Source organism: Hermetia illucens, chromosome 1, assembly GCF_905115235.1.
Source record: "Hermetia illucens chromosome 1, iHerIll2.2.curated.20191125, whole genome shotgun sequence".
In the NCBI taxonomy this organism is placed as follows: Eukaryota; Metazoa; Arthropoda; class Insecta; order Diptera; family Stratiomyidae; genus Hermetia; species Hermetia illucens.
Window position 1 is genome coordinate 196,082,924 of NC_051849.1, and position 25,104 is coordinate 196,108,027.

Genomic DNA, 25,104 nt, shown 5'->3' on the forward strand with positions numbered 1-25,104 from the left:
GTACGACATAGAGAGGTTCAAGAGTCTTTAAATGTTGAGTTTTTCATCCTCAACCAAACCGCTTTGCCTCCCCTCTGCATATTTTGGTCATTTTATCATTTTCATATCCAATAATTTTCCAGATACCAACATTTGCAAATGTAGTCCGCAAATAAGTTCATACGACTTCTATTTTCCCCCTTGTGAGTGTGTCTGCGAAATTTTTTAATTGGAACGATAATACGACATTAAGGGATGAAGTGTATCTGGAAAAATGTGCAACGGTTTACTTCAAGTACTAGCAAATGTTTTCGTATTGTTTAACACTTTAAGCCTCCCCCTTTTGGGGTACTTCAAAGACGAGACGAGATCTAGAGATGAGGATATTCACTATGACCTCATCATTTGAACGTAGATTGAACTCTTGAACCAATGGCGGTTTTTCCGCAAATATCCAACGTCTATTATTCGACAAAAGAGGGTCGAATGGAATTTTACAATGCATTTTTAGGAGAAGATGTTGTTTGTTGGGTTTTGAAAAATTTGAATTAAAATTTGAGATAAAAAATCGCCAGAGTTAAGAAGTAAATTTTTAGTCACTATAAAGGATTTCCAACAAAAACTCTCCCTCCCAAAATCAATGACAATAGCTTCTTGAAAATTAAAAAAAAAAATCGTGTTGTCCCCTCACCTGTTTTTCCTCCTATCCTGAAGTTAATCACGAGTTGATATGGATAAATTTTCTATCTCCCTACACCCTCCCCCCTGGTGTTCCTGTAAAAAGATGTTTATTTATACTTCATTTTAACTGTTACTATTGCTATGCTATCGCTGGTAATATGGTTAACTAGATAGACAGTGGAAACGCTGCATCGTTAAGCTAAGGCAAACGATAACAGGGGCCAGTTGAATGCAGATAAACACCAACAAAACCGAGGTTCTTACTTTGACTGGTTATCGCAATTTTCCTATAGGCGTGGAAGGCGTTAATTATTGTGAATATATGGACAGGGCCGTTATTATCGACGATAAACTGAACTCATGTCAAAATATATTGAATCCCTCCCTCCGATAACGGACTCCTCTTAGAATTTTAATTCCTTCGAGATTCTACTTGGATGCACCACGTGATATTGTAGCCTTAATAATAGCTTTCAGCAATCAAATGATCTTCAAACTGTTGTATTCAAGACTGATGTCTCATTTTGGGGTCTTACGCGGGTTTGAAGGACTTTTGGGTCAATGGAAGTGTCATCTCAACAGAAATTCCAGGGACCACCAAGAAAAGTCCCACGAGGAAACCGTCAATCCCGGCGGATAATTTCATTTCAGCAGTTCACGAGCATATATTACCATCTCCTTGCCTCTTGCTCAAAATCATCCAAAGGTTATTCCCCCACCATTCAGGGAACTGTGAATATGAGAACTATTCCGGCAGTAACCACAGACAAGTTGTAGAAGATCTGCGTGAGAATAGGTGACAATAAAGCTGCAGGTCTGAACGGAATACCGAATAGGACTTTTAAGCTCGCTGTGAAATCTAGACCGGACATGTTCACCGAGTTCTTCGAAGCGTGCATTTTCGAAGGGATATTCCTCATAGCATGGAAGCGGCAGAAGTTGGTACTGCCTAAAGCTGGCAAACCTCCAGGTGAGCCATTTTCCTATAGACCTCCCTAGATGCCCGCTCGAGCAGGCAATCTATAATTGCTTGCTCCCATTTGGTGAGAGTCAAGAAGGCCTCTCAGATCGACAGTATGGGAAGCCAGATTAAACATCGATGCCATCAAATTGGTTGCTGCCCTGGCCGTAAATGCAATTATGGAAATTGGACCAATACATAAGTCCCAGGCGACAATTGGTGTTCCTACCTATCTCGCTCCCGTTGTGGATAGCTTCTTGCAAGAACGTAGACTCTGGTATGAGATCGATGATCGACCTCAGGAGTATGTTGTCTACGCCGCACGTACCGCAGGGCTCCGTACTGGCCCCACTACTGTGGAACATCATATATAACGATATTCTTAATCTTTCGGTTCCGGAGGAGGCCATGGTGGTGGGCTACACCGACGACATTGCACTGGTTATGGTTACAAAACATCTCGAAAGTGCTGAGTTGTACTCATGTGAACCTGGGCTGGCCCTCGCGGAGGAAAAGGCGGAAGCGGTCATCACCATGCACCGGAAAAGAAATCTTGCTCGCATTAAAACTGGGAGTAATATCACCTCTTCCAAATCAGCCATCAAATACTTGGGAGTGATGGTATATGCAAAGCTCAATTTTAAGCAGCAAGTGAAGTACATTTACAAAAAGGTATCCACTGTCAGTATGGCTCTGACAAGAATGCTGCTTAATATAGAAGGTCCGCGGTGCCAGGGTGGTGAGTTCCATCTTGCTGTATGCAGTCCCAGTTCGACTCGCGCTACATATCTTATCTGCCGCACATAAAGTTAGTGCGGTTTACAGAAGAACAGCTCTGAGGGTGTATTCTGTCCGTCTTAGATAATGCGGCGATAATTACCTCGGGAATGGTGGCCATTGACACTTCGGCAAATAAGATAACGAATATATATAACATCAAACCCATCCCTCCTTTATCGGTAGCGATGGCAGAAGCGATTGATGTTAGTTGGAGAACAATTCCGCACCAGTGTCTTTTGAAGGTTTTCACTTCCTTAATAAAAAAAGACAGAGAGATGGACGGACGGACGGACAAAGCCACAGACAGACAATAAACGGATTTTAATAAAATTTTGTTTTCAACACATAAGGTATTATTCACGACATGAAAGGGGCTGAAGTGTCCAAAAGGATCAACACCCCTCCCCACATTCTTGATACTGGCTAGTACAGAGGCGTACAAGTGCATGCCGCCTGGACAGTTCAGTGAAACAACTGATGTTGATTTTGTTATTGTTGGAATAGCTCCTGGTTGACATTGAATTTTGACTTCAAATGGATATGGCATTATTATCTTCTATAAATTAATTATTAGTGAATATTCTGAAATTAGAAAGGTAGGTAGGTAGGTATCAGTGAACATTCCAAGGAGCTTAATTAGCGCTCTGATGCGCCGTTTTAATGCCACAAACTCCTAAGTCCAGTCTGCTCAGATCTACAGAGCCAGCTCTTAGCATTGACGGAGGAAAGAGCTCCCCCACCCTGAAGCTAGAAGTCTCACTGAGATCCCCAAAGAATGGTTTACCCAGTGTCCGTAGTCTGACTCTAGCTAGAGCTCGGCAATCCCAGAGGAAGTACTTGATGCCCCCCCCCCCCCCCCTTCTCCCAAGCTTCGACAATGCGAATTGTAGGGTATGCCGAGTCTGGGCGAGTGCCCCGTGCATATCGCCATAATCTTAAACGCATTTGCACGTGTCTAGCACAGGAGCGCGCTATGTTATAAGCGGGCCAAATTCTCCTTGGCTTGGTACAGCTCACGAGCTATCGCATAGTCCGTGGGGAATTTCCAGATTTCCCGTGCTATTTCGTCTTGGATCTTTCTGTATTGTTCATTCAGCCATGGTAGATTGAATTCAAGTACCTTTTCTTGGTAGTGAATAGCATCAGCTCCGTTTTGGCTAGGTTTATGCCGAGTCCATATCTTGCGGCCCACAGATACAGCTTTTGCAACGCTCCTTCCATGATATTGCTCATAATGGACGGAAACATCCCTGATAGAAATATCACCAAGTCGCCATCATACGCTACTACCTTCACACCATTACTGTCCAATATTCGTAAAATTTCATCCATCATTATTAACCAGCGCACCGGAGAAATGGCGCCAGCCTGGGGTGTGCCTCTGTTCACAGCTCTGGTCAAGTGGTTCCCTCCCAGATCCGGTTGTATTATCCTGGTACTTAGCATGGATATAATCCAATACATAAGATACCCCTCCTATCCAATACTGGTCAAGACTTCCTTGATAGCGTTGTTACTAACGTTGTTGAATGCTCCCTCTATATCCACGAAGGCAGCTAGTGTATACTGCTTGTACTGCAGTGAACGCTCAACCTTGCCAATCACCTCATGGAGACCGGTTTCTGTGCATTTTCCTTGGAGGTAGGCATGATGGAACTTTGAGAAAGCGTTCTCGGAGATCTTCAACACGAAAGAGGTGTGGCTGATTGGTCGAGAGTCCTTCGCGCTCTCGTCCCGCGCCTGCCTGCTTTGAGTACGAAAACCACTCATGTGCGTCTTCAGGACTGTGATACGTATCCTAAAGAGACACAGTTCCGGTAAATCTCAACAAGCTATTTCTGTGGGATGACTGGCTTTATGTCATCTGTACTCGGGGATTTTTTATGCGGGGAAGCTGTTTATAACCCAGTCGATGTTATCCTCGGTAATTACCGATTTGAACACCTCGCACGGCTGGGGTGGCCGCAAACCCTCCAAGTAAGGCTCTGACTTACAGTCGTCCTCGCTGGCGGGAAAATGCGTTTCAACCAGCAGCTTCAAGGTTTCCCCGAAGATTCCGTCCAGGAGCCCTCCAAATTTTTAAGAAAGAATGGGTCTTATGTTCCTTGGATAGAACCTTACTGAGCCTCACGGATTCGCTGGTGCTTTCGATGTTCTGACAATAATCCAACCAAGTCTTGATGGCCGAATTGTCCTTCTTCAGGCTGTTCTTGTATGGTTGCCAATATTTATGCCTGTAGCAGATGTTGAAGATTTCCTTGGTCAACTTCTTGAGGTTGGAGAGATCTTCATTCCACCATGGCCCCAATATCTTCTTGCTGTACTTAGCAGGGCACGAGACCTTAAAGGCGCTATTAAATGCCTTTTCCAGACCCTCGACTTTTGACTCCAGTTCGTCTGTCGTACCAATCTTACCAATTAAGCGCACCGGAGAGTTTGTTGTTAATTATTAGTCCAAACTTTCTCCAGTTGATCCTCCTGAGGTATGTGAACTATTTGAAGACCTTTGCGGCAAGATCTAGGCTAAAAAGTATCCAACTGTGATCTGAGATCTGGATTTCTGGTCAGTCACTCTCCAGTTCTCCGCGCTAAAAATCCCATTATCGGTTATTAGGGTGTTATCAAGGACGTCCTCCCAACCGTCCCAGTTCTCCGAGCTGGGGAAATGGAAGGTTGGTATACTGCCGTTGTTACACACCGATAGGTTGGAACTAATAATAAAATAAAAAACAAGTGTTCGGATGGATCAAGTAAAAGCGCTGGGCTGCCGTAGCGGAAGGCCGGTTTTAAAATTTCAGGCAAAGGGATTTGCTATCGTGACTACATGTTGGATACCAGTCGACTCAGCTGTGAATGACCACCTGAGTCAAATCGGGCTAATAATCTTGGGCGAGCGTAATACTGACCACATTGCCTCCTACAGACTATCCTGTAGTGTACCGTTACTGTCTTGAATGAAATACTCTAACAAACTTGAAGGCCCTGATCCAATCGGATTGTTGGGCCAACGATTAGTATTATTAATAACAAAATCGAAGAATGACTCACCACGTTCGTTGATTTCCGAGGTTTCACAAAGCGTATATCTTATATTGACGTCGCAGCCTATCAACACGCTGGCCTTCTTTCTTACTATGGTGCTGTCAAATGTTGTAGTTCTTCTGGCGGAGCTGGTCGTCACGCCCCGCCATACACGTTCTCTGCCCCCGCTTGCTCTAGTTTGAGCACGACTAGGTAGGTGGAACTCAGGTTCGGACACAAAAAAGCGTGCAGACTCTTCTTTGGGAGGATACATGTTCTAGGTTTATCCTGTTCAGTATCTCCTGCTGTGGAATAAATTAAAATATATGCTTTAAAGCCTTTGATGGTTGGGTCACCTTCGACCCCTGTATTAGTACGATATCGATAGAAGTAGATTAGCCAAAGCGCACTTCGAATGCTGAAGATTTATCTGCGTTATCCTCAGGATGATTTGTTTGCGTAGGGGTTCGTCAGTCCCGTCGGACCATCAATCCTCATCTCCCCTAAAAGCTCGTTGGCGGCGTTGATTGGATCTAGATCATCGTTCCATTTTGCAGAGCGGAACACTTTTACTTTTGCCTTCCTGACTCCGAACCGGTGCTCTCCATTTATGCGGAATAGAAAAGTTTGGCTATTTGTCTGCGGTTCTTTCTGCATGATAAAAACCCAGTCGTCCATGGGAATCCTGGGGTTTTGGATGTATAGGGATTGGATGACCTTGTCCTTACCCTTGCGAATCTTCGGCACCCATATGCGAGCAATCTTTCTCCTCCTGGGAATCTCGCCGTAGAGCATGACTTTGAGCTTTATGCCCTCCCAGGCGTGGCTAATCTTAGCGACTCATGAACCAAGAAAGTCCCTGGAGAATTGGGCCTCGCAAGCTAATACGTAGAACCCACGAACCACCTGAGAAAAATCAGAAGAGAGAAATGTTAGCTTTGGGTCTAGGAGATGTTCAATGACTTTCTCCGACAGCTTGGCCTCAAGCGTGGTCCACACCTCCGGCGCTAGTTTACCGCTAGCGGAATTACTATCCGCAACGCCACACGTAAGTGGCTCCTAGCCACGTTGCTGAAGAGCTTCATAGTTTGTGACTCGTCGGTTGACTGTTGCTGCGTACTTTTCTCCAGATGTTGCGTAGCTTCCGAGCTCTTACCCACTCTGCTCCGCTTGTGATCTTGTTCGACCTCGTTCTGAGATCGATTGCGTTTGAGAGCTGTGGGCTTCGTCTTCTGCTCGTCTGCCAGGCGTTTGCTGTTGTATTCCTCGACAATCGCCTGGCATTTAGCGAGGTCTTTTTCATTCCGCTCGTTGTGAGAACCGGCCTCCTTTTTCTTAGCAATCTTGCTGAGAATATGCATGGCCTTCTGGTGCTTCACTTTTGAGGGTTCCCCCGAAGTCCCCGAAGTCGAGGGTTTCGGGTTAGGAGCTTGACGGCGGCTGAAAACTGCTGCCTCACTCTAGGAGGTGCCTGTGGTTGGTTGCAGCACAGCCGTGCTGCAGCTGGCACCGGCTACTATCTCTTGGCTGGATGTCAGCAGCTCGTCTTCCGATGATGCGCCTGGTATCACCACCTCCACCAAATTAGAGAGATTAATCGTTACGAACAGGAGACCCTCCAATGACAACTCTATTTGGGGTGTCCAAATAATATGGGAAGGTAAGAGGATAACCTTTCTAAGAACGTTTTCGCCTAGATCGTATTAGTATTCTATCTAAGCAAATTGAACCCAATCTGTCCCGAGCTCCTCTACACTAGCGCTATACGTATCTATAAAATGCACAATTGTAAAATCTGATTACTGCATATATTGTACAGTATCGTTCATTTTCTAAGCATGAACGCTTTCAATTCACTTAAATACGAGTACGTACATACATACTAACTTCAACCAAACTTCCCCCTTCAATAAGATACTGAGCAAGTCACTTATGGTAAATCAGGAGCTTCCTGTTGGATGGATATCGCCGACTTATTTACATCGGAAGACTGCCTCGAACTGCATGATTTCCCTACCTTTTGTTTCTTCTTCTAAATCTAATATATATGCATATATATAAACACTCGGTGGTATTTAATATACTGACTATGGGTAGAAATATTATAATCGATATATACCCACATTGATTATTTATCAGGAGTACCAGTCATACAAATTATAATACAATCAAATCCTCTTGAGGCTTGGGTATCAATGAAAATTTAAGGAAAAATTCAAATCGAACATTGCACTTCAAATAATTATTTTGTTCGACATTTTAATTTTTTTCAAATCGAATACACGTCAGCTGTCGATCAATTAAGAAGACTTTCAAAATAGGGTGGAAAATAGAGCCACCCATTTTCGGGGTTTCTTACCCATCAAAAGTCAACAATAATACTCATAATTTTTGATCAGCAGAAATGGAAATGCAAATTGGTAATGAATGCTTTGACCTTTAGATAATTCCTCAATATAATTATTAGGTAACTGTGTTCCCCATAATACACATGCCAATATCTTCATTTACAAGAAACGCAACCCTTATTTCCTCAATCTATTCATGAAAATTACACATAATTTGAATCTGCAGTGAACTCAACGGATATCTGAAGCACGTGCCGTTGTATCTCATTGCTCGGTAATAACTGCAATCATCCGAAACTCCCACCCTAATGTCCCTATCCTGAACATCATTATTAACAGACAGCAGCAGTTTTTTGTGTCATCCCTCATATCAGGGAAGTTTGTATGTCACGCTATCATACGAACAATTTGCAGCCCATCAAAAAGTAATTTTCTGCTTATCCTTGTGTCAGAAGCCGAACCGGCTGTAGCTGAAGATATTTCGACAACTTCCGACAGATGTTAGACATGGTGCGGAATGTTCGCGCGATAAATCCTTTTTAAGGGTTCAGGGGAATGTGTGTCTATATTTATATGGAATGTCATAATCGGAAGGGAAGCTGTTAAGCAGTTGAAAAATTGATTCAAAAAACGGTTGTAGATGACACAAGTGTTTTCTTTTAACTACCTTAGAGATGTTGACTTATGGGGAGTGGCCACTTTTGAGGAACTCTCTTCAAAATGAAACAGAAATCGAATCTGATTTTCGACGAATCTCTGCAGAAATCACATATGCAAATCGCATACATCTTTTTATTTGCATACAATACATTGGCGGACCGCCGTCTGAAAAATCGGTTGATTCCACACATGTCCACACACTTCGCCAAATCTTCTTTCCCAATTTACTGGAAAAATACCAATAGATCAAAATGATAAAAATTCAAATCCTAAATAGCACGGCATTGTCCATTCTCCCAAGAGGCATGCTATCATTCAATCAGTCTCCGTTGCCGCCCCTCACGGACGTTTCCCATATTGGCCTTCCCGGTTTTCAAGACGATTACTGTTAGGAAGAAATAGTCCAAACAATAGCCGAATCCTTTACGTCCTTATCACTTTGGCATTCTTATTTTAAAACGTTCACATTATGTGTGCAGAATTTAAAGTACGTACTTGCGTCTTTTGGTGATTTTTGTAGGAATCGTGTGTCCTTATCTTTATTGACGACCACTTACGGCGAATAGCCACTTCTATTGATTGAAAAGTCGACTTTTATAGATTTCCACGTACTGAATTTATCTTTGCTTTTCATAGACATTAAATTGGAAATGGGAATTGAAATAGAATTTTTATCTCATCTTTTAGATAATCGCAAGTATCGTATTTTTGAGATTAAGGCTAAAAAAGTTTACACTGGAAGATATTTGCACTTTAATTCCCATGAATATATTACACTCAATCAGAGATACCTAATCACTCAATCCTTCCCAGGACTTATTCATTATTTAATGTCCATATCCAGATATTCAGATTCTAGTTTCAGATGCGTCAAAATGCAAGTCACCCCGATCCTTGTCTCTTCTCATGCCAATCTCACTCGAGACAAAAGCAGAAAACGAGGGTAATAAAGACGCAGGGCAACTTTCCGTAACAGAATAATAATAATAAACAGTTTATCACCAAATATGTAACACTGCGTGACCCCGTCGAAAACTCTTTCACAAGGTTAGCCACTCGGCAGCTAGCAACCAAGTCACGGTATGCGTAGATACATCAGAAAGGATGGACAAGAACATCCGCTTTTTCCACCATCATAAATATACATACAAGAAGACTCAGTGTTCCCTGTGAGTTGGGTCTTAAAAATACACTCAAAGTTTTCCCTGCTTGGCATGAGAGTCAGAAAATGTCGTTCTTGACGTTTTTCGCCCCGGTCTCCTTTCAGGCCGTCAGCTATTTCCAAGGCCGTTCAATGCGGCGGCAGAGGCGAATTCACAATGGTGTTCCGGGTTCGCTCCTCAACTGAAACCGCGCGTACAGGGTCGGCGGGGAGACGCAGATTCTCTCCGTACACCATCTCCGCGGGGCTGGACCTGAACTCCTCTTGTTGAACTGTGCGGAGGCCGAGGAGGACGGAAGGTAAGGACAACGACCACGAAGAATCGTCGCAAGCCATTAAAGCGGCCTTTAGCGTCCGATGTCAATATTCCAGGATATCATAGGACTATGAATGGTATGCAATAGTCCTATGCCATTTGAAGCCAAGGAGCTTTCCTAACTCCGCGAAAAGAGTAGATTGGAATTGCATTCCCTGGCCCATGATGTTTATGGCTGGTACACCAAAGCGAAGAAGTATCCACTCACGCCAGAGGAACTGGGCACATGATCGCGCGGTAATGTAGCCATAGGTACTGCTTCAGGCCACCGCGTAAACCTGTCGATGATTATGAGGCAACAGTTGTACCCGTGCGAGTCTCGTAAAGGGCCGATGATGTCGAAATGGATGGTGTGGAAATGTTTAGTTGACCTAGAGAATACACCTACTTCATTTCGTACATGCTTGTTGATTTTGCACTTCTAGCACGCAATGCACTGTCTAGCCCAAGAGTTTACTTCCTTGTTCATAGATGTCCAGAACTATTTTCCAGTGATTAACCGGTTCGTAGTCCTAATGTCTGGGTGCCCAAGGTCGTGTACTGTGTGAAATACCTCCTTGCGCTAATCGGCTGGAATCAATGGCCTAGGTCCCTTATCTAAGGTCTCGCAGAGTAAATAAGAAACTCCTTGAACGTGTATTTGGAGGTTGCCTTCAGCTTCTGAAGCTCTGCGTCGTCTTTTCGTGCCTCGGCGATTGCGTATAATCGACCGCGGCGAGAACTGTGACCTCCAAGCTTCGGGGTATATTTGGAAATGAAAATGCCAGCAGTGTAGCATCAACAAGCTGTTGTTTGACCATTTCAAAAGAATGGACAGCCTCAGTAGTCCACACAACCAGGGGGCAGCCTTTGGTTTTGGGCCCAGACAAGTAAGCGTTGTGGATCGCTTGGTGATGAGCAGTCTTGGGCAAGAAACGGCGGTAGAAGTTTAACATGCCCAAGAACCTACGCAGGTTTGTATGAGAAAGTTCTTCATCGCGTCAACCTTATCTGAGTTAGGTTGGATTCCGTTAGCGATACTCATGCGGCCGAGAACTTTTATCTGCCGTTTGCTTAGAGACCAAATGAAGTGGAGATGACCAACAACTATTGGAAGGTCTGCAAATTCCCTGTTTCATTATATCATCAAACTTTTTCCTTGCAACAGCTAGCTTGTGGGGTGATAATGGACGGACCTTTGAGAAGATCGTGCTTAACCGCCTAGGAGAAACTACTTTCAGTTGTGATGTTGCTATATTTTCTGACGAGTGTGTGAATGTGGTGGTCGGCAACGTCCTCAAAAACAATGGAAAGAATGTCGTTTTCGCAGGTGGACATTTTTCCTGACGACTTCAAAAAGATTACGGGGCCGATTAAGGCTTTGTTCTGTAGATCCACCAATAGCCCATAGTAACACAAGAAGTGTGCGCCTAAAATGGGGGTGCTAATATTCACCAGAATGAATCGTCACGAAAACATTCGGTACAGTTCGACACTCACGTTTACCTGCCTGTGGCCATAAGTGCGGATAGGAGAGGAATTCGCGGCATCCACTCGCAAGTTCTGCTGTATCATTGTGTTTGCACGAGGTGCAGGGACAATCGACATCTCCGCAATCGTGTCGCCGAGAAAGCAACGCCTGCTCAGAGGGTCGAATATTGTAAAAAGACGTGATATTGCACTTCGGGTAGCCGTCGCCGAGGCACCCAAGAAACTTAGTTTTTCGTTGCATTGAAAGTGTATCCGGTGATACAATTAATCGCTTGAGCTCCAAATTTACGGTAGTACAAGCAAACCGTCGAGGCCGGTGAGGGTCTCGGCGACTACCCGAACGACCTCTTCAGGAAGCAGACCTCGGCCGATATTGTGATCGACATCTATCCTCCGAAGGCAAAACAACTAGCTTCGCGTGTACACCCCGTGTACCTTGTCAGCCGTGGTGGACAATATGGTTGGATGAGTTATATAATACATTATGACTATATGGATCATAAAAGGCTAGGTTTAGCTGAAAAATTGGGGGAAAACAGCAGTTCCAAAAAAACTCGTACCTTTTACTAGTGTCGTTGTATTATCTTCTACTCTACGCCCTATTTCTGCGGCGTCCTGAGGCTTTTGGAAATCTGATAACGCTTTTCAAGCAGATTCTTCGTTAAAGAAAACTTTTTCCCGATATTTTCGTCTACGCTCTTAAGAGGCTGGGCAGTTTGCAATACTCCGTTAAAAACCCCTATTAGAGTTTCAAAATGTGCTCTAAAGCCATCAGGTTCCTTCGCAAAGGTCTATGCCTACCGGCAGTTATTCAAATTTTTTTATTCGACAAAGTAGCCCAATGTAACTTCACCTTTAAAAGTCGATTTGACAGAAGTTCCCTAACTCCAAATTCCGCCAACTTAAACTTAAGGGCCCTATCCAGTATCCCATCCAGACCCGGAGGTTTGTTGTCCCCTATTCAACCGCAGATCTCCGGCAGCTTATCTCTAGTGAATAGTGGAATCATCGTCACATTTGGGGATCACTGAAAAGCTTCGCTCCCCTCCTCTGGCTCGGGAAATAACCCCCGAATGACTTTTTACAAGAAGGTAGGGCACGTGATCTGCGGGATGAACAACCTCTGAATCGCCCCATTATGATTCTATAGGCGTTTATCCAAGGGTTTAAGTTCGCTTCCAAACAGACTTGAGGGTTTCTGGGCTTGCTTTTAAGCGTGCTCTTTTGCCCCTGATCGATTCTACCTTACAACATCTGAACCGCTCTACTGGCTCGGTGGAGGGCTGATCGAGGGCTGGCCCCCCGGTAGTTCGGTCTTCTAATGATGAATGAACACCACCTAGGCCTGGACACATTACAAGCTTTGAGGAACTTTCCTGGCTTCCAGTAGCTTCTGTGCTGCCTCGACGATAGTGGCAATGTGGCCATTTGAGTATTTATTGCCATAGGCTTTTTGCAGTTCCTCCAACTTGAACTATTCCTTCAAGGCAATGCAAATTCCTCGAAATCCTTGCATTGTTTATGGAACGCATGTCTTCGGGTCCGTACTGTGACATTTTTCCCAAGTGAGTTCTTAATTTGGGTTAGAAAGCCATCAATTTTTCCCAAATTGGATTTTTTCAAATCAAAAATGATAGCACCCTGGTTCGAATTTTGCTGACATTTCCGCCTAGATCTCTTAGTTATAGGTCAGTTTCAACCTTTTTCAATATATCCGCGTAGGATACGTTGCCTTTACTGTAAATCGTAATTGGCTCTGGGCAAATTCACACCTTTCGTTTTTTCTTCCCCTTTTTATTAATTATCTTGCTCCATCCATTATTTTTGTTCCCCTTAGATTTTGCCGATTCGATTGCCGGAGCTCCTACTTTGGTAACATTCTTTCCCCTTTTCGTACTTTTAGTTACGTTTTTCGGGACTATTAGTAGCCCTTTTTTCCTCTTAGGTGTCTGCTGACTTTTCAGAAGGTTCACATCTTTTTTCTGCACTCTCTTGTTTACTCCCATCAGGGGTCGTCAGGGCCCTTCAACTGGTCGCTTACGATACGGCGAGTGACGTCCCCAGATGGATCGCATTGTACGGGTGTTATTCCCCAGATAATGATTGATGTCTATAGCGGGGAAAGCGTCGAAAATTGCCCCTTTTCACAATGAGAAAGCTCGAAGAAGCGGTTCTCAGTGTGAAAAGCAAGAAAGCAGTAGGTCCAACGGTCAGACTTCCTGCTCGGAGCATTCAATGCTTCCTTGAAGGAAGGCATTTTTGTCGCAGGAAAGTAGCGAATCGCGCGTTGATCAGCAAAGGAAAAGGAGACCTGGGACCGCCGTCTGCATACCGACCACTGTGTATGATTGACATGGCCGGGAAAGTGGTCGAAAAGCTCGTTGAGAAGTAGACCCACTTATCCGCAAGACGGGTTCAGAACAGGGAGATCCACGAGGTAGGAAGGAGCACTTGAGATTTGTTGAAGAGCACTCTAATAGTTCTCACCATATTTTGTATGGCTTGACTTTGCCTCCACTTTATCTTTCACGATCATTGGCATTGACGGAGATCAGCGATCTAAGGAACTTCTCTTGAATGGCTTCTTTTCTTGCTCCTGGATAACTGTCGTGTTTGTCACCTAGCAACGTGCCATTAACTCATCCTTCTTCAAGTTTGTTACTGGTGTTCTCGGTAAAGATACGACGCTGGCCAAGTTGCCCACCAAGCCACTGCGGTCGAAGGATATCGATGATAATTTGTCAAAAAACTCCATCTATTTTTTACCATCAGGCACGCAGTCAAATGGTTCGCCAAATAGGGTCTCTTTGAATATTTAAAATTTTTATTTTGCCATGTACACTCTCACTCACTCACACACTCATTCACTAATTTCTTTTATTTTTTATGAATTCAATCACATGAAGCTGGCTTTATGATCACTTTCACGCTACTACACAGTACATAGGATCACTGAAAAAAACAACCCCTAGAAATCCCATAGCTTTCTTATTCTGTCGCCTAAAATGAGCTGCATCACTAAACATATGAAATCAAACCTAAAAGTATACCCAGAAGGAGCCAAGGGTCAGACACTCTTTAAACGGTTTCGTCTTACTCTGCATGTTTGGATATTTCCTTCAAATTCACTTGATTTATTCGGTATTAGTAGTCACCACCGCAGTATATCCTGGGAGGATACAAAAAATGTTGGTTGAAGAAATAACGCTAAGGCTACAATTAATAATACACATTTGTCGAAAAATCTTACATAATTACATTATACATTAAATGGAAATACATCAAATACAGTATCCAAGAGGAAGACTCATTTACTTCTAACCTATAATTTTTTACTCAAAAATAACACGGGTCATTTCAACTTCCAGTCAACCATCGCAATTCCCTCCAAAGCAAACAGCAATCATAAGATAAATTATTAGATTCCTTCAAATTCGCTCCTTTTTCTAATTAAAACATCGCCACAGGAAGTCCTTGAAACCGTCTCCCATGTTACCCAGAGACCATCAACACGTCATTTGCAACTAAACGCTCATCTTGTAACTTCTCCCGCCGCCCTTTATCCTTCCATTTGCCAGTAACACCTTCCAATTTATTAAAGATAAAAAGGATTTATGATGGAACATTCTGAGACAATAATTTCCTTCCGTTTTGGTGTCAAGACAGGCATCCTACAAACCACCGTCGCCATCACTACCACGTTGCCGCGATACAAGGCTTGCTCCTCACAAGGAACATCGACAACCACTGCCATACGGGGGGATTCTCGACACTTGTAGCCGATGGGAAATTACTTTTTGATCTGATGATGGTGATAAATCTATAACGCAACTGTCACCAGCAGATTCACCGGGTACTCCTTGCTCTTTACGTTTGCCTGGAGTTTTTGAAAATGATGCCTGAAAGTAGGATGGAGAAGTTGAAATAAAAAATCAATTTCTGGAGACATAAATTTTTAATAAGGAAGAGGAGGGGATTGAAGCATCGTTTGTGGAAAAGAAACGAGACATTTATAGTAAGTCCGCTTACCTGCAGTTACTATCGCATCTATCTCATTCTTTGCATACTCAGGTTTCTTATAGTTTAATTGGTATTTGAAAGATATTGGCGGGGCAAGTGAGGGTGGACATTTTTGCCAGAGTACTCGTGGGATGAAGACATTTATTTCAATTTAATAAAAAACCAAAAAAAACCGTCGATAGAAGAAGCAAAGATAGTGCTGCCTATCGCTTCATTGGAGGATGAGTTGCTGGCATCCAGCCAGAAGACATTAGCCATCGAAAGAAGCACAGTCGTTATAGCATCGCTGTGCTGAAAAAAAAACAACCGGGTCAGCATGGGGTCTAGTGGTCCCCAGTTTGGGATCTTCTGTAGTTGAGCTGAGCGTAGCGAGTACCGGCCATAATATTCCTAACCCCCCAAAAGCAAGGACTGACAAAGATGCCGACCATCAGAAATCATTGAAGTAGTGTGGTTCACTTTAGTCCTGCTCAGGGGTCAGCACTGGAAGGCCCGACATATTTCGAGGAGGATTGTGCAGAATATTGAGGCCGGGATCGACACAGCGTGATAAAAAGGACCTTGCTAAATACTAGCCGATTTTCAAAGAATTTAACAACGAAAGCCTAGAAAACCAGTGGAAGATGTAGCCTGCCACATTAAAACGTAATCGATCTCAAGACGAAGTTGAACAGCAACACAAGCAAAACAAAGTGCGCAAGGGCTCGGACGCGAAGCAATCTCTGCAAACAGGTAAACAACAAAAGGCGGTTGACAAGGCATGAACTACGAAACCCTTTCGCGGTGTAGCCAGGACTAACTTAGGTGTGGCGCCGGCCGATGGTAATTCCTTTGCGGTAAACTGGCGTCGCCGGTGTGGACCATTGTTGAGAGTAGACTCTCGGAAATGATCACCGAGTATCCACTGAACGGCAAAGGGGAAAAGGGGTTCATTCCTTGTTTCAATCCCTCTCAAGTGGTCCGTGAGTTCGATGTGATAGCATATGAAGACCAATTATCCACGAACTTTCCCGGTTCGTGCGTCGCTAAAATCAGAGGCGACTTGGAAGGCGTAAAACGCAAAACTCATATCCCATACGACGAGATTCCTCGGAGACTGGTCGCCCGCATCTGGTTGCTGAAGATCTGCATGAATGAGGACAAGCTCGTTTAATCCCATGGACAAGAGGATGCAACCCCAGACGAACAGCCAAACTTTTCTGTTCCGTAGAAATAAAGAAAGCCTAAAGGAACTGGAAAAGCGGATTACAAAGTGCGGTTTGGAGTCAGGAACGCGCAGGTGAAAGTGTTCCTTCCCTCGAAACAGGACGGACGTCCACGGAGGTCCACTTGATTCCACCAACGAGCAGTTGGAGGAGATGAAGATAGACGATCTAACGAGGATTGACGAACCCAGAAGCAGATCATCCTGAGGATAACGCAGATAAATTTGTAGTAGCTAATCTGTAGCTTTTCCGCCTAGAGGAAAAAATCAACCTAGCACTTATTCAAGAACAAAAGGGCTCCAAAGTAAAGGTCCTTCTGCCTGCTTTCTGGTCATTGTGCAGTTTAGATCGAGGTTTCACTTGCTGCTATTACGAGGAAAGTTTCGATAACGTCAAGAAAGTATTTATTCGGAAAGCTTTGCATAGGAGGGGCATTCCGTAGGCTATTCTGTGCTGATGTTCTTTCTTTGATGCTACATGGGGGTAGTACACGGAAAATTACCCTCACTGTCACCCAAAAGTTCCAAACCCTTGTGAACACTTGCCTACGACGTATCATCGGTGAGCATCAGCCGGATAATATTTCGAATTAAGAACCGTGACCGATGTGATCGGAAGGCGTACGCGGAGTGGAGTTGGTTACACATTGAAGGGGGCGACAATTCCATATATTCCAGTTGATATCAATGCACCTTTTCTGAAGGGCTCTTACGAGTTCCTCTGCCTTTCCAGTTAGGGTCCTGACGCCGTCCATACTTCAATAACCCCTGCTGATTTCTCGACAGTACCGGAGTCCGTCCTGCCGTGTCGACTGAGGTGGACGCCCTAGCATTTTTACGAGGCTTATTACAAATTACATTGCCTCAAACCCTCCTCCTTTACCTGGGCTTGAGACCAGCATACGGAGCATGCGGAGTTGAAATCCGAAATTTTAACTATCTTACAGAAAAGACATCAAGCTTGACTGCCCAGAGCTAATTTGATAGGCATTGTCTCTATGAATAGAAGGAAGAGAAAGTTCCCAACAGTGGGAAAATCAGAAGTAGATGGATAGTATGTGGGATAAGAAAATAGTAAGGCTCAATAAAGTGTTACAGGTATATAGACTATGGACATACGTCGACAACCTGCTGCGGATTTGACAAAAAAGCGGCATGCGCAGACACGGGCAGCTTGCGTTCTCTCGAGGAGTAGTGGTACGTCTGGTGATAACGTTGCACATTCTATGGGTTCGGGGCGGTGTTCAGTCTTCAAGCCGGAATTGGAAAGGGCTATGGTACGGCTAATGAGAAGGACATTCTACGAGTAAATATACCTAACAGTGCAACCGCTCATGAGCCGTAATATTCGTTTTAGGAATGAACCTGATCTAGTGTTAATCAGGGAGCAATGCCCGAACAAAAATCCAGTCACATGGCATCTTAGTTTATCATGTATCGCTGCCATCTGGGCTCCGCAGGGCTTTCGAAGTAGGCTTGACGCTTTGAGTCGAATGGGAGATGCCTCATTCAAACTTCATAGGGAAAGCATTCTCGGCGTAACCTCTGTGTCGAAATTACTGATGTTAGTTCTGGAAGACTTTTCAACAAGCGACTATCAATACATCGTGCCCAGAGTAATTGACGAAATGTCTCCCGTTCGAGTTGATGTGAATAGCGTGGGAGGCTCCGGGGATCACCCACTTTTCACCATGAAAGAGCTAAAAAAGGCAGTCCTCTCTATTAAATATAAAAAGGTGCCAGGATCCAATGGTATTCCGGTAAAGGTATTTACACTGGTTTTCAGGTATATTTAACGTTTGCCTGAAGGGACATTTTTCCTTTGGAAGATACCGACACATGCACTGATCAGAAAATATACAGGACACCCCAAACTGCCGCCTGCATATCGACTACTCTGCTTACTTGACACAGTCGGAAAACGCTCATAAAACTTATCAGGAGTAAATTCGCTGAAGAGAACGGAACATATATTCAGAGCTGTTTGATGTCGAGAGGGATAGGAGAGGATAGAAGGAACTTCCAAGAAAGGAACAGGCATCCTATGGCACGACCTTAACAATGCTTGCTATGATATTCGGTATGCCAGAAGAGTCGGGTCCAGTCGATTATGCAGATGAGGATACGAAACTTGTTGCTGGACGTACTGTTCAACAAGCGCAAAGCAGGCCGGACATCTTAGTGCGACAAATGAATAGATGGATTATTACTTATGGTTTAAACATTGCGCTCGAAAAAAACTGCTGACTTCCATCCACATATCGAGCGGTTAAGTACCAGCAGAAATTTCAGCATAAAAAGGCGGGTTATGGCAAACGTATGCTTATGATAGTGATGCAGCCCGATTCTGCTATAAAGCACGAAGGTATTGGCTGACGCTTTTGGAAAGAAAGTGCCTTTGCAGGTGGTGTCTGCATATCGCACTATCTTTGAGCCAGATGTGATAGTTATCGTGAGAGAGATTACCGTTGCTCTCCTTATGAAGGAATGTAGAATCATATATAATCGGAAAGGGGAAGAGTCAATAGAGGTGCTTGCTCGTGAAGAGCAGGAATATACAGTGGATAGGGGCAACTTTCTTGTGAAAACGAGTCACGAGATAGACGAACTGCACGACTGCTTAGGTCTATAGTTTAACTGAAGGCATGGTGAGATTGATTGTTTCCGCAACAACCTTCTAAGCGGATATGAAGGTTTTCAGTCCTCAGTCCTCTGACTGTGTGGTTTGCAATAATAATAATCGTTGGCGCAACAATCCATGTTGGATCAGGGCCTTGAAGTGTGTTAGAGCACTTCATTCAAGACCATAACGGTACACTAGGAGGCAATGTGGTCAGCATTGCGCTCGTGGTTTGCAATGGCGTACCTTTTTTATTTATGTGAGGTGGTATAAAATTTGCCACCAACTTTATACACATTGAGGAGAGCGATCAAATGGAGCAATATTGCACATTATGCTCAGGTTCTTCTCCTTATGAAGTAGTTTGAGCTCGAGCCTTTGGTGGACCACATGACAGGGGGAAGGAATTAACAAATTCCCTTTTCTCCTTTCCCCTCCAGTTGATCGAAGGAATCCTCTGACTTGAAGGCTCCCTAGGGCGAGGGAGCGGGATGGCTTGTCCGAAATAATATGTCGAATGGTTCCAAGCTAGTTCTCTGATGACAGGAAGGTGTTTAGCTGTAAGTCCAGAGGATTGTCGTCGCAAAAATCCAGCACTCACTGTGTGAAGGCATTCACGTGCCCTACACAAGAAAAAAATACAAATGAAGCAGAAATCCAGATCGACGAACTCGTGGCTAATCATTCCTCAACAATTCCCTGCGGAACTGCAAATAAAACAGCTGAATTACGAGCCGAACTATGGCATCCCAAACCAAGCACACCTCCTATTACTCAATACTAACAAAGTAGCGTAAATCAACGCATTCTGCCCAAAAATGCCGATCTTCAGATTAAAAAGGACGCATCAAAACCAGAATAGCTGACGTCATCAATAAATATAACGTTAGCGAGACTGCGGACAACTAAAATGTATAAGGGTAGAAGATGATCCAAGGGCTCATAGAAAAACCAGTATATCACGTTAAAGAGGCCAAAGTTGTATTGAACAAAGAGGACTACGAAGCAGGATGAAGGGGCCATATAGAAAACCCAGGATCGATCTTTTTCCAGAACACGTTAAACAGATAGACAAAACCCCAAGAGCACTTGGTGCTGAACAATAGAACATTTCGAAAACCCAAGAGTAGGTTGAGGCGTATTTCACCGAACCAGGGACGTTGGGGCATAGGTGTGGTTAACGCGCTATACTCCAAGAAGGAGTGAACAGCAACCATATCATATCTTCAGAACTGCGTGGAAATTGTCAGACTCTTCAGACTACATTCGCATTAGCAGTGTTCTATTTCACTATTGCTATAAGCTCACTCTCATCGCCCGCTCGAATAACATTTTAATATCAATAGATACATCTACAATAATTTGACGGTGACGAATCTATAGATTAGGGACCTCCTTTTAGGAACTACGGATTTTAAGGAAATGTTGGCATAATCGAAGTAGACAACAGCGCTGTAGAGAAAAAATCCGAGCCCGGAGTGAAAATTATACAGAAAAATTGGGCTCGAGATGTTAATCATACTTTTTTCCATTGGAGCTTCTACCATCATCAACGACACAACAACCGGTATTCGGTCTAGACCGGCCTTAATAAGGAACTTCAGACATCCCGGTTTTGCGCCGAGGTTCACCAATCCAATATCCCTAAAAGATGTCTGGCATCCTGACCTACACCATCGCTCCATCTCAGGCAGGGTTTGCCTCGTCTTCTTTTTCTAGCATAGATATTATAGACTTTCCGGAGTGGACCATCCTCATCCATATGGATTAAGTGACCCGCCCACCGTACACCGTAACTTATTGAGCCGGATTTTATCCACAACCGGACGGTCATGGTATCGCTCAAAGATTTCGTCGTTATGTAGGCTACGGGATCGTTCATACTCATGTAGGGGAAAATTCTTCTCTCGAACGCGGCCAAAGTTCGCAATTTTTCTTGGTGAGAACCCAATTTTCCGAGGAATACATGAGGTCTGACAAGATCATTGTCTTGTACAATAAAAGCTTTGACCCTATGGTGAGACGTTTCGAGCGGAACAGTTTTTGTAAGCTGAAATAGGCTCTGTTGGCTGCACGGATTTCATCATTATAGCTGTTATCGGTTGTGATTTCCCACCCTAGATAGGAGAAATTATCAACGGTCTCAAAGTTGTAGTCTCCTATCTTTATTCTTCCTGTTTGACTAGTCCGGTTTGATGTTATTGATTGGTTGGTTTTTGGTGCTGACGTTGCCACCATATACGTTGTCTTGCCTGATATACAGCCCAAGATCTCGCGCCGCCTGTTCGATCTGGTTGAAGGCAGTTTGTACATCTCGGGTCGTTCTTCCCATGATGTCGATATCGTTAGCATAGGCCAGTAGTTGGATGGAGTTAGAGAGGATCGTACCTCTTGCATTTACCTCACCATCATGGATCACTTTCTCGAGGGCCAGGTTAAAGAGAACGCATGATAGGGCATCCCCTTGTCGAATACCGTTGTTGCGAATGGTCTTGAGAGTGATGCTTTTATCTGGCTTTGCACACTTCTACCAGCGGCTCCCAAGAAAGCTCCGAGGGCGGGGCCCCCCTTTCTGCCCCTCTCTCGTTAGGCCTAGTTTGAACCATATTTTTCCACAAGCGGGAAATATTTTTCATTCTCACCTCAACTTGATTACAATGTAGTATTTAGAGCATTCTGTGATACTAACTGAACATAGATTGCTCTTCTCATGGTATGCCCCCCCTTCTTTCTCTCGCAAATTGTCACAGCGACTTTCACTTTCAACCTTCAACCAAACTAGGGCCTGGTCCTTAGAAGACAGCAGCATTTTTACTGTGAAGGAAAATTGTTCGTGAAACAGTTACAGTAATCCTCCCATAAATATCAATTATCGATTTATTTCGTGCTTATAAATGCATAACTTTTCCTCAGAATGCCTTGAATGAAGACATCGTAACATCAGAGCAGCATGTATGAACATCTATGTACAAAATTTCGTCCTTTAATGCACGAATGTGAGCCCAAGCCTCCCCTTCAACATATCCTGCAATCCTTCCTCCTGTTTCTCACTTATTTTTAAATGACCGATTACATTCTCAGTAGGGAAGCAATAACATATGGTCGTGACTTCTGTAGACTTTGAATTTCATTTTAAACATGATAAATCACAAAGATGTGATAACAACAGACAAGCACGTGTCACCTTCATTTATCGCACCTCCCCCTAGTGCACTGTGCGAATATTGCCGGGTCTAATGGCATGAGAAGTGTTTGACCCCCTTCGCAAGTTTATATGGGGTGTATTATCGCATCATAATTTTCTAATGTCCTCATAGATGATTCAATTTTCTTGCCGAGTCAGCGTCGGGATTCTTCTGATTTGATATAAAAGTTAACTTTGTGAATTAAATTTTCTGTAATTAAACCCAATCCGGCTGCCTGCTCGCACCACTTGAATAAAATTCGGAAAAATATTCGACAGAAATTAACAATTTTCTCATAATTGTCATTTTCCACAGATGCGACCATGCGATTTAGGAGAGTTTTTGCTTTGGTCCTTTTCGATCTTAAGTCAAAGGCCTTTGTCACATAACTTGTTCATTTTTGAGCATGTACTCGCGTAAGGATTGGTGGCCAGGGGTGGAATTTTGAAGGAATCTAGAAGATATCGGAAGCCATTCGCTAAGACGTAGGAAGTAACGCATTCTCCTTTAATATGAGAATATCTTTTTGGTGGTCCTGGTTTACTGGGAGTTGTTCACATATGTAGGTAATATTATTACGGGGTTGTGTGATATATCTTTATTTCAATAATCGTCCATGCATATCTAGATACTTATTCCCACCTAAAACTTTCGATAGTCCCAATTCGCCCATGGTACCTCACATCCATGCAATCATTCTGAAAAAGGACACCCGAATAGAATGCTAATTAAAAACTGGATGAAGGAAAATAATTATGAAACTGTCGCTGACGCTGTTGCCGCGACGTTGGAAAACGACGAAAAAGTAGTTTTCGACAAATGCTACGCGAAAAATATCGTCAGCAACCGATAAGAATTATAAGAAGTGATATCATAAAGTCAATAATTTCCCGGAGCCTTAATTGAACTTTTCGAATTAATTTTCCGAGTGCGACAGTTTGGACTTTTCATGTTATAAATATTCAGCGCTAAATGGCAGTTTGTTTATTTGTTTGACTGATATATGTTTGTATGTGAAGACATTGGATGTGAGGAAGCATGGGAATGTGCTAAGTAATGTATTCGTAGATTTCTATGTATTCCACCGGAAAAACTTTTCTCTGGAGAAAGTTTGGAAACTTATTAATATCCCAAGAAGCAGACGTGGGAGTGAAGCGTAAGAGTTGACTTTCCTAGAATAGGGTGGCATGGAGGAAGGACCTCTATATTAAGGTTTAGTGAGTTAGCGAGGAGAACAGTTAAACCGCTTTCGTAAAAGTTTTCGTTTGTCACTCAGAAGGGGACACCACAAATCGTCCTGATTTGCTTCAATAGTACAATACTGAACAATATAATAAATAAAGTTCATCATCATATACTCTATATTAAATTTTTGTCAGCTATTTTTGCATCACAGAACTTGATGTATAACTATAAAATTAGCCCAGAAACCATGAGTTGTTACCCTAAAAAGTGTGTTTTAGAAAAGCAAGTCACAATCTACACAGAATGAAAAAGGAAGGTTAGGTAGGTCCACTCTATGAAAACCAATTAGCGGTGTGGTAACCGTTTTGATACCAAACCATCACTGCTGTGATAAAAGCTATAAGAGCAGAGTCTAGCCGTCTCTCTTTCCCAGCCAGCCCCACCCTTCTACCAGAGATTTTTTTGAGGTGCCTAAAGAATTGTTTAACCGGAGTAAGCAGTCAGGCCTTAGCGGGAATTACTTGAGTGTTTCTCCCTCCTCTCCACAACTTCGACAATGCGAATTCAAAAGCTCAGTCTCACTGCGTAGTCACCTATACGTCAATATCTCAAACAATGCATCCCTGCACTGCCCCATCAGCGTGGAAGTTGTCGCCCCTAAGTATAAAGCCTTAACAGGAATCAGATAATCCCACAACCGGTGCTGGAAAATTGAGCCAGCTATGCCAACGGGGGACATGCGACCCTACACCACAATAGGTGCCGAAATTACTAGTGGAACCGAGAAATCTCCCTATCGAGAGCTAGGAGGCTTTGTGAGCCGGCAGTCGGAGAAAGATTACCGCAATCCTCGAAGTAGCCGTAAGAAGGCTGTACAGAAAAAAAATGGAATTATTACAAGCAGTTGTGCCTTGAGGCAAATAGGAACCCGTGGAGCACTGCTAATAAGGTTGTAATACACAAGATTCATCATCATCAACGGCACAACAACCGGTATCCGGTCTAGGCTTGCCTTAATAACGAGCTCCAGACACCCCGGTTTTGCACCGAGGTCCACTAATTCGATATTCGTAAAAGCTGTCTCGCGTCCTAACCTACGCCATCGATTCATCTCAGGCAGGGTCTGTCTCGTCTTCTTTTTATACCATAGATATTTGCCTTATAGACTTTCCACACTGGATCATCCTCATCCATACGGATTTGGTTATCCGCCCACCGTAACTTGTTGAGCCGGATTTTATCCACAACCAAAGGTCATGGCATCGCTCATAGATTTCGTCGTTATGTAGGCTACGGAATCGTCCATTCTCATGTAGGGGGCCAAGAATTCTTCGGAGGGTTCTTCGAACGCGGCCAAGAGTTCGCAATTTTTCTTGCTAAGAACCCAAGTTTCCGAGGAATACATGAGGACTGGCAAGATCATTGTTTTGTACAGTAAGAGCTTTGACCCTATGGTGAGACGTTTCGAGCGAAACAGTTTTAAGCTGAAATATGCGCCGTTGGCTGCCAACA